Here is a 9306-nt window from a genome sequence, read left to right as displayed (position 1 = left end):
TGTAGATTCTTCAGGGTTTTGGTGGGTTTTTGCCTCCTTTTTTTTTTTTTTTTAAATTTTATTTATTTATTTGAGAGAGAGAGTGCGCACAAGTAGGGGGAGAGGCAGAGGGAGAAGCAGACTCCTCACCGAGCAGGGAGCCCAATGCGGGACTCAATCCTGAGACCCTCGGATCATGACCTGAGATGAAGGCAGATGCTTGACTGACTGAGCCACCCAGGTGCCCCTTGCCTCCTTTTTAAAAAAACTTTGTTTCAATAAACATTTTTAAGTCATTACATTTTATTCAAACTTATGGCTTTCAATATGCATACATATTTTTGAAAAATGTGTATTTCTGCTGGCATTTAAAGAACCATGAGGAATAACAGTTGCAAAAAAACTGTGAAGAGAAAGATCAACTCCATGACCTAACATAACCCTGGAAGAGGGTGCCCGTGATGGGAAGCAGTTGGAAATAAACCCTAGAGCTTGAGAGGCAAAGAGGGCACAAGCCAGCAGAAATCAAATGATTAAGCAGGGGTGGAGGCAGGGAACAGTCCAGAGCCAAAGCCAGCCAGCCCCTCTGAGAAAGAACACACTATTAATAACAGAACTCTCAAGGTTCTGGTATCAGTTTAACTCCTAACTTAGTCCTCCCCCACCTTCTGGCCTCAGTGTCCCACCCCGCCCAGAACTGCTATATCTTCTGGTGTCTCCATACCCTTTGCAGACCCACTAAGAATCTAATTATAACTGTGGGAGCTCTGCAGGGGCCACTGTGACATGCAGATGCACAAAGGGGTCTCCCGAAGAGGGAACTGGTGAGTGCACTTTGGGGAACCACCATTAGAATGGACATGACTCCCATCATGGCTCCCTAGTCGGGGCTGTGTCTCATCGGGAGATCAAGACCATTCATGAAAACTGCAGAACAGAGGCATCTGACTTTCTTTCTCTTCTTGTCTTTATTCTCTTCCTTCCTTTCTTTCTTTCTTTCTTTACTTTTCTTTCTTCCTCCTTCCTTTCTTCTTCTTTCTTTCCTTCTATCTTCCTTCTTCTTTCCTTCTCCCTTTCCTTTCCTTTTCTCATTTTCTTTTCCTTCTTTCCTTCCTTTTTTCTATCTTTCCTTCTTCCTTCCTTCCTTCCTTCCTTCCTTTCTTTCTCTTTTTTTTTTGTTTCTTTCTCTAGAGTAAAGTGATGACAACTGGAATATTCTTTACTTTTCTGGAAATTACGGAGCTCTTTTTTGTTGTTTTACAAGGTAAATGCTAAACCTAAACATGAATTAGGCTCAGTGCTGCAAATCAAGCAACTATGATACGTAAGCAGAGCCATCGCCCACCGAAACAGCACTATAAATGTGCAATGCCTAGGTCCTGGGGCTAAACTCCTGGTTAATAATAGCACAGAAGGAGCACAGATTTACCCACACTACAATCATATGTAAAGAAATTATATATTTCCACTTCCCTGCTTCCCTGACTCTATAGACTATCTGCTGGATAATGGGGCAGGAGAGGGGAACTTAGTCTGGCAAAATAATTAAAACTACCCCTTAAGTAAATGTTTCATCTTTTTAGGTCAAGTTCGGTCTCTCAAATGTCAGCCTAGATCCTCTCTGATTTTCTTAGCAAGGATGTGGCCTACGTGACCATGTGGTGACAGAGGGCATAGGGGGTCCATGGCACCAAGTGGCAACCTCTGGATCCTCACGGGCCTGCTAGATACAAGGATTTATTCAGGCTGAATGTAAGAGCAATTCATCTCTGGGCTTCTTGCGGCATCTGCTGTTGGAAAACTATAGTATTTCCAGACTTCACATTTGGGATTCTGTGGGGCAGCCTCCTGTCCCATGCTTCAGTGTGCTGAGCAGATGTGCTGCAGACCCATAGGATTTTCTGCCTCACCCTACCTTGCCTTTGGCCAGGCCACGTCCACTCTGCTGTGAGGTCATCGCTTTGACCCTTGTCCCACTGCAGCTCCATGGCCCACTCACACGCTCCTGGCCTGTGGGGCTTTCTAAAGACTAAATATTTGTGTTCTCCACACTACCCCCAAATCCATATGCCAGAGTCCTAACTCCCACAGTGATGATGTTAAGAGGTGGGGCCTTTGGGATATCCTTAGATCACCAGGGTGGAGCCCTCATGAATTAGTTTAGTGCCCTTATAAAAGAAGCCCCAGAAGGATCCCTCACCCCTTCCTCAGTCTTGAGCTCCCCCCAGCCTGGCTTACAAAACCTTTGGCTTGCCCAAGACGTTAAGAAAATCAGCTTTGAGATTCAAGTCCCTCTAGTCCATTGGTTCTTAACACGGCCTACCCGGAGCCATTCTGTAAAATCGTGGGGTTTTTACGTTGTCACAAAAATTGGGGAGATAAGGGTTATTAGCATTTAATAACCAGAAAGAGTTCAAGGGTCCTCATGCTGTAATGAAGGAGGCCGTCCCATAATGAAAAATCATCCCATCCCAAGTCTGTACAGGTGAAGAACCTGGTCATCATTTTCTGAGCTTAAAACCTGACTCTAACAAAGTGTTTCTGCTTGGTTTAAATAGAAACCTCATATTTCATTTATATAAAACAACATAAAACGTCCAGTAATGCAACTAACACCTAAATGAAGAGACACCATTCCTTGCCTTGTTCGAAATATTACAAAGAGTTTTTCACTTTTTCAAAAAGCCTCCAAGAGCAGTACCACCTGTGACACAAAAGTCACCCGGCTAAACAGTTCTGCATGGCTAGCTATCACTGGCAGGACAGCCTGGGGCGCAGCATCCCTGCTGCCTGAGCCTTAGAGAGAAATGCATATTGTTTCACCATCAGTGCAATTCTCCTTTCTTGTTCTCCTTTCTGTTTCAATTAGAACACTACACTGCAATTTGAAGAATGTGGTAGGTAGCTTATAGGAGCTCTAAAATTCCACTTTAAGAAGGTAAAGAGGAAATACCTATTATCTAAAGAGGGCTGGAATCTGATACTGTTCCGAGCCTTTGCTCTGGGCATCCCCCGATCCTCCCTTTCCATACTGAGCACTTACTATGTGCCAGAGGCTATTTTCCAGACTTGCTCTCCTGTACTTTTCTCAACTACCCCACAAGGCAGGCGTGGCCATCCTTGTTCTATAGATGATGGGACTGAAGCTCAGAGAATCAAAGTAAACCAAGAAGTGGAAAAGCTGGGATTCAAATTCAAGTCTACTTGACTCCAAGAGCTGGCATCGTAGCCATTCCACATGGAATTCAACTAACTCCATTTTTAACTAATGTAGAGACAATGAAAAAAGATCACCTTTTGTAAATTTTACTTACAACTCCATTTCTATTTACATAGTTTAATACCTCACCCTTTGAGATGAAAATATTTGTCAGGCAATTAAAAGGAAAAGCAATTGAGAACTAGAGTCTTCTATTTTAATGAACCCTCTGTAGGATCCTCTGAACTGAGCTAATTGCCTCACCCACCATATCTCTGTACTATGATGACCTCCTGAAGGTTTCATGTGGGGAAAATACCAATCCTTACAATGCAAGTTATTAGCTAACAATTTTCTAATGTGATAGAAGAGAGACACTCGCTCAAGAAACCCGAAGTACTTCAGCAGCATTGGTTCTATATAAAAAAAACAGTCCTACCCCCTAAGAACAAAGAATGACAAGGAGTTCATTTCCACCCTCTCTGTCCCCTGAGAGGATAGTCAGATCATGGAGCACCTAAAAAATACTCATCCAGTTTCAGGGAAAGGGTTTTGTCAGAAGTTGTCTTGCACCTGGGCTGACAGAGAACCTCGACGGATGAAAAGGACAAGTGCGCATCATATGTCCATCACTTTAGGTATGTTATTTCACTAAAACTCTATGAAACCCTGTGTGTTACATGTCATTGCCTCGCACAGATAGAAATATAAGGGCCCTATGAAGCTGTAAGTGGCCCCCGAGCACCCAACAGCAGAGTGTCCCAGCTGGGAAGTGAGCCCAGCCATGTACCATTATGCTTGCTTCCATTCAACCTCGAGTGTATGGGGATCTCCAACCCCACCACAACTACTGTGTCACAGAGAAGCTTGGGGGACAGGAGGGACACTTTGGATTAAACCTCCAGTTAGGTTTCAAACACCTCGGAAGTCTAATTTCTAGGGAATGTTCCCAACTGTGTTCAACAGATTTAAATGTAACTGGAGACTGGGCAGTTGGCATGTCACTTTAATGAGGGGAATGTTTCTTGCAAAATCCAACAATGACAGGAAAACTTGACTATGTTCTTTAATAAAATGCAAAATGATGTGGCAGGGAATTCCCCGAACTGTTTCCCTACCTTCCAGCACTCTCCATTTTTGGTGCTGCTATTAGGTTGTCCCAAGTCCTGGAAGACTCAGGTCACTGCTGAGAAACCCTTCTTCAAAAGTAAACTATGACTTCAGTATTCTCATCATCATCTTAAGTCGTTCTGGGAGGGAGCCTGACAAGGTTAAATTGAAAATAAGAAACGTAAACATAAAAGCAGCAGCCACTGGGTGTCACTGATTTACCACTTGAATATACCTTGTCCCACATTTCTATAGCAGGAGAAAACCTGGTCTTTTAAGTGGAATATTTTGAAACCACTTTTGAAACCCTTCACGTTCTTGAATGGTTGAGATAAATGGAGATGAGTTTAAAATAAAAGGATCTTGTGACCTTGAGGAGATGTTGTTCTCTATTGTAAACAATTCATAACTGTAACAATGGTCCCATTTTAGAGATGCATACACTGAAGCAGAACAAGCTAACTAACGTCCAGGATGTCAGAGAACACATTCCTGAACTTCATTTTTAAATCAAGACTTCCATGTTTTATTTTTATCTTAAGATAAAAGCCAGGGACACAGTACCTATTATTTTTTCTTGTCCCTACCTCCCAATTTTATACTTAAAGAAGATTAAAAAAAATCTTTCTGAACATAGGAGAATTTGGGGATTGGGATTATGTATCAAGCTCCTACAAATGGTGTTAGAAGCTACTATTTATCAGGTATCTCTTCTGAACCTGGGACAGTCATAGCAGTATCTCAATTTAATGTTCACCACAGAACAGAACACAGGTGGTCATTATCCCCAGATGAAAAAAAAAAAAACAAAACTGGAGATCAGAGAGGATAAATAACTTGTGGAAGATCACCAAGGAAGCAAGATAAAGATTTCAGATTCTAACCCACATTTGTGGCCTGCAAAGCCACGCTCATTCTGCTATACAGGCCATATCTCTTCAGAAACGTTATCTTTAGTTTGGACACATCCCTTTCAAAGCTACGTGTTGTGCCATATCTACGGTTAACCAGCTAATAGAAGTTAAAGATACTAAGTCCAAGACAATTGTATGCATTGTGTTTTAGGATCATTCCCCAGGTAATTCCACTGGCTGCGGGAGTCACTAGTCTCTCATTGCACAAAATTCTGAATGTACCCCCCAAGTTCCTCGGGATGATGTTCTGGCCTGGGATTTAGTTTCTCCGGATCTTCCGTTGTCTAAGCAAGCTGAGTCTTATCTCTTTCTATATTTCCTGCTCTCATTTTTGGCTTAACAATACCCATCCATCTGGAGAGAAGTAATCCTTCTTTAGACTAAAGAGCAGTGGAGAGCTTTGGGGTTGTTTATCTGCCAAGTAGGTGCAGAAACAGCCCAGCAACTATAAACTCGTAAGCTTCCTGATTCATCCTTGCAAATACAGTTAAGCTCAGAGCCGGAGGCTTTCTCTGGGGGAGATAAGGCAGTCTTTCCACATCACCATTAGCTCCTGCCAAGTTCCTGCTCTACAGAGAAGCAAGTTCACTAGCTGGTGGCCTTTTGATGCCTCCCCTCCCTGAATCACACCTTAATTGTGGATGTTCCCTTTCCTTAACCCAGAGTCAAAACACCGTGACTCTTTCTTTGCTTTCCACTTTCTCATTCCAGATCCTTGCATTTCTTTTCAGACCTGGTTATGGCAATAACTTAATAATAACCCCACAGAATCTGGCAAATAATCTCATTGCTTCATATTTTTAAAAAGCATCATGTTTTAAAGTAAAACTATGTGTCCCTTTCCAGTGTCCATTTCAAGGAAATAGTAATATTTTCTTGTCATGCTCAGCAAATCCCAGATATCTGGGGGATCATCTTTTTTTCCTCTCTTCTCCGCCTGATGATTGCTTCTTCTCCTGCTCCTTTCAACATAATCTGCTGGGTAACAACATCAAAATACACCTGGAGAACTCACACAGAACTCAAGCTTCATCTCTCGATGACCACTTACAAAATGGAGAAGAAGTAACTTTGCAATAGATGCAATCTGGCTGAAGCTTGATTCTCTTCACTTTTTTAAAAATAATATTCCAGGGGCGCCTGGGTGACTCAGTGGGTTAAAGCCTCTGCCTTCGGCTCAGGTCATGATCTCAGGGTCCTGGGATTGAGGCCCACATCGGGATCTCTGCTCAGCAGGGAGCCTGCTTCCTCCTCTCTCTCTCTCTGCCTACTTGTGATCTCTGTCTGTCAAATAAATAAATAAAATAAAATAAAATAAAAATAATATTCCAAAATTTTATCTTAAAAGTTAGGTTTATAGTCAAAAACTACAAATAACATGTATTTTTAAATATGGTCCTCTCTGCTGCCCACAGGAAGGCTGTTGTTGGTTGGAGTATGGATATGAATGAGTGGGAAGTGTGGGGAAGGATCTTTACATGCTTTGGGACATACCACACACGGATCATCTGTGCAAAGGCAGAGAAGGGTTCGGCCTCTTTTTGCCCTAAATTTTTAATAGGAGCACCTCCTATCTTGTTCTGCTTTCAAGTCCCCAGGCCTTGCCTCAGTACCTCCCAGCCCCGACAACTGCCATCGCATATCCTTCCCTTGGTCAATGTCTGCAGAGCCCTGCCCTCACCCCAGACTTAGACACCCGGCACTGCTTGTCTCATTCATCCTACGCAGGTGTGCTAAGTGATGCTCTATTCCAGGCCCTGACTTCGCATTTTTACTTCCGTGTCATGTCCCTCCCTACCACCACCACCATGTTCAGTCACTGCTTCTGATGGCACCACCAGTTAAGGAACTGGTCCAAAGTCACATAACCAAGAATGGGCAGAGGAAAGAGTCAAAGCAAAACGGAAGCTCCGCCCAGCACATGGTGCCAGCTCGGGAGTTTATGACATTTATGTTAGGAGGTTTTTCCTCTCCCGTTCCTGTTTTTTCCTCTCTTCATCAAGGAAGTTTCCTGAAGGACAAGGTCAGTTGAAAATAAAACAAAGTAGGGTACCTTAAGCTAGTGGATATTCTAAAAGATAAAGCCTTACTACAGATGAAATGAGTGTTTTGCTGTCTTAAAATTAATGAATACTACATCAAATTTGATGTGTAGTTACCTCTGTATTTATATCCACATGAATTTTCCTTCCTCTGCCAATGTATTTTAGCCATTGGTCATTATGAAGATCAGAGTAATTAGCTTATCCACAGAAGCCCATTTTTAGAAAATACTGTTAATTTAGAGAATATGCCTCCTGAACACAGAGAACAGGCCTCATTCCCCTTCCAGGATCAGGCCTGGATGAGGGCAGTGGGGGAAATAACTGAATACTAATTTTGGCAAGGTCTATTGTCAAATTTCTCTCACTTTCACAATCCACATGAACAATTTCTGTTTTCTCCGTTGGCACGATTACACTTGTATTCATGTTCAGAGTGTGTAAGAAGACCAATAGTGCCTTCCACACATTCCCGCGTTGGCATCCAGACTGTCTTTTGCTGACTCTCCTTGCACCTGCATAGTAAAGACACACAACCCGGAGAAAACCTAAGGGCCTCCAGCAACCACCTCAGCAAGCCCAGGGCTCCCTGTCACTGATGGGGAGAAGCCTTCGCCTCCGGGAGGCCAGGCACAAGTCACCTGCCCAGGCACTCGAAGGCAGAAGCACTAGCAGACAGAGTCTCTGTTGAACACCTGCCACGCCCCACCCCAGCTCAAGCTGACTTTAAACACCTGGGTAATGACCCCAGGAGGGTGCACGGTTCCTGCTACTGCCATACCAGGCCAATGCACGCAGTGGATAGAGGAAGCTCCTAGTCCATCTCCCTGCTCCAAAAATGCATTTAATATATTGTCTTCAGATATTATATTGATCAGAACTGATACTACATTTGATCTCAGCTAAAAAGCTGGCAAGCAAGCCACATAAACAATTGAGAGGTGAAAGTTTTCCAAGGTTGCAGGCATAATAAGCATTGTCTGCAGAGAAAGAATTCTAAACTCTGCTTACATAAAGAGAATTAATGAAAATCAGAGCACGTCCTTTAAGTAACATATTAGGAAACTTGGCAGACATGAACAATTTCCTCTGTCCCCTTATTACGATGTTACAGCCATTGTCTCATTTTCTGATAAATCGTAAGTACACTCTGCTCTCTGGGAGTAACTTGTGTTCTCACGATGTTGTAAATGCAAGAGTAGAGTCAAATGTTCAGTCTGTGGGAGATTCGTAGTGGAACACAGCCTTTCAGCACAGACACCCCCTGTCTTATCCAGGTGTTGGGCCGGAGGCCAGAACAAGCCAGGGAGGGGAGAGTTACCACCAGGGAATTCGCACTACCCGGGTCTCCTCTCCTTGCAGCCTGACCATGGCTGAAGTTTTTCATGGTTCAGCTAATTCTTCCCCACCCACCAGCCCTTTCCTTCCACAAAGGGGGCTGGGAAGCAGCAGAGGTTGCTGGTCCTTGCCCATCTTTAAATAAGGAATATGTAAGGAATGTGGTCCCTGGGAAGAACCGAGCCAGGCATAGCCTCTCTTGCTAGCTTAGCTTAGTTTCTTCCGGACTTGAGTTTGCCTTGCTAGCCAGAAAACCCTCAACCCCTGCTGACTCAACAGGTCTTTTTGTCTCCATAAAGCCTGGAGCTTAAAGAAATCAGTTGTAACTTCCCTAACCAAAGGAATAATATTAGAGGTATCGTCAACTAGTAAATCACTCATGTCCTAACACACAGTAGGACTACCTATGTTGCCCGTTCAATGGGCTGCCAGCACATACTTGAGTAAATATGCCCAGAACACTAAAGTAATGTGTAAAACAAATGATCTCTTTTAACCTGTCCTCGAACAAATATGCAAAAATGCCTTTGCTCGATATCCTCAAACATTCGATTTCCTGTTTAAACACACTGCTCAAGACTTATGTGCTGGGGTAGAAGATGGATACAGGGAGCAGGTGCTGAGACCTGTCCTCTGGAGTAACAGAGCTCAAGGAGCTGGAGCCAGCAGGTAGCATGGTGTTTAAGGGATGGGAAATATGTCTGGATTTTGCTTCAGGTTTTTA

The 9306-nt window shown here is 43.3% G+C and overlaps 1 pseudogene; it reads right to left on the bottom strand.

Annotated features, from left to right (window-relative positions):
• Positions 1-7994: 7994 nt before the first annotated feature.
• Positions 7995-8166, bottom strand: LOC116866759 (annotated as a pseudogene).
• Between the last annotated feature and the right edge of the window lie 1140 nt (positions 8167-9306).

The sequence above is a fragment of the Lontra canadensis genome, unplaced genomic scaffold (genome assembly GCF_010015895.1).
Source record: "Lontra canadensis isolate GAN:19392208 unplaced genomic scaffold, GSC_riverotter_1.0 scaffold10, whole genome shotgun sequence".
In the NCBI taxonomy this organism is placed as follows: Eukaryota; Metazoa; Chordata; class Mammalia; order Carnivora; family Mustelidae; genus Lontra; species Lontra canadensis.
Note: the sequence above shows the minus strand (reverse complement) of the source record. Positions and strands in the feature narration are given on the sequence as shown.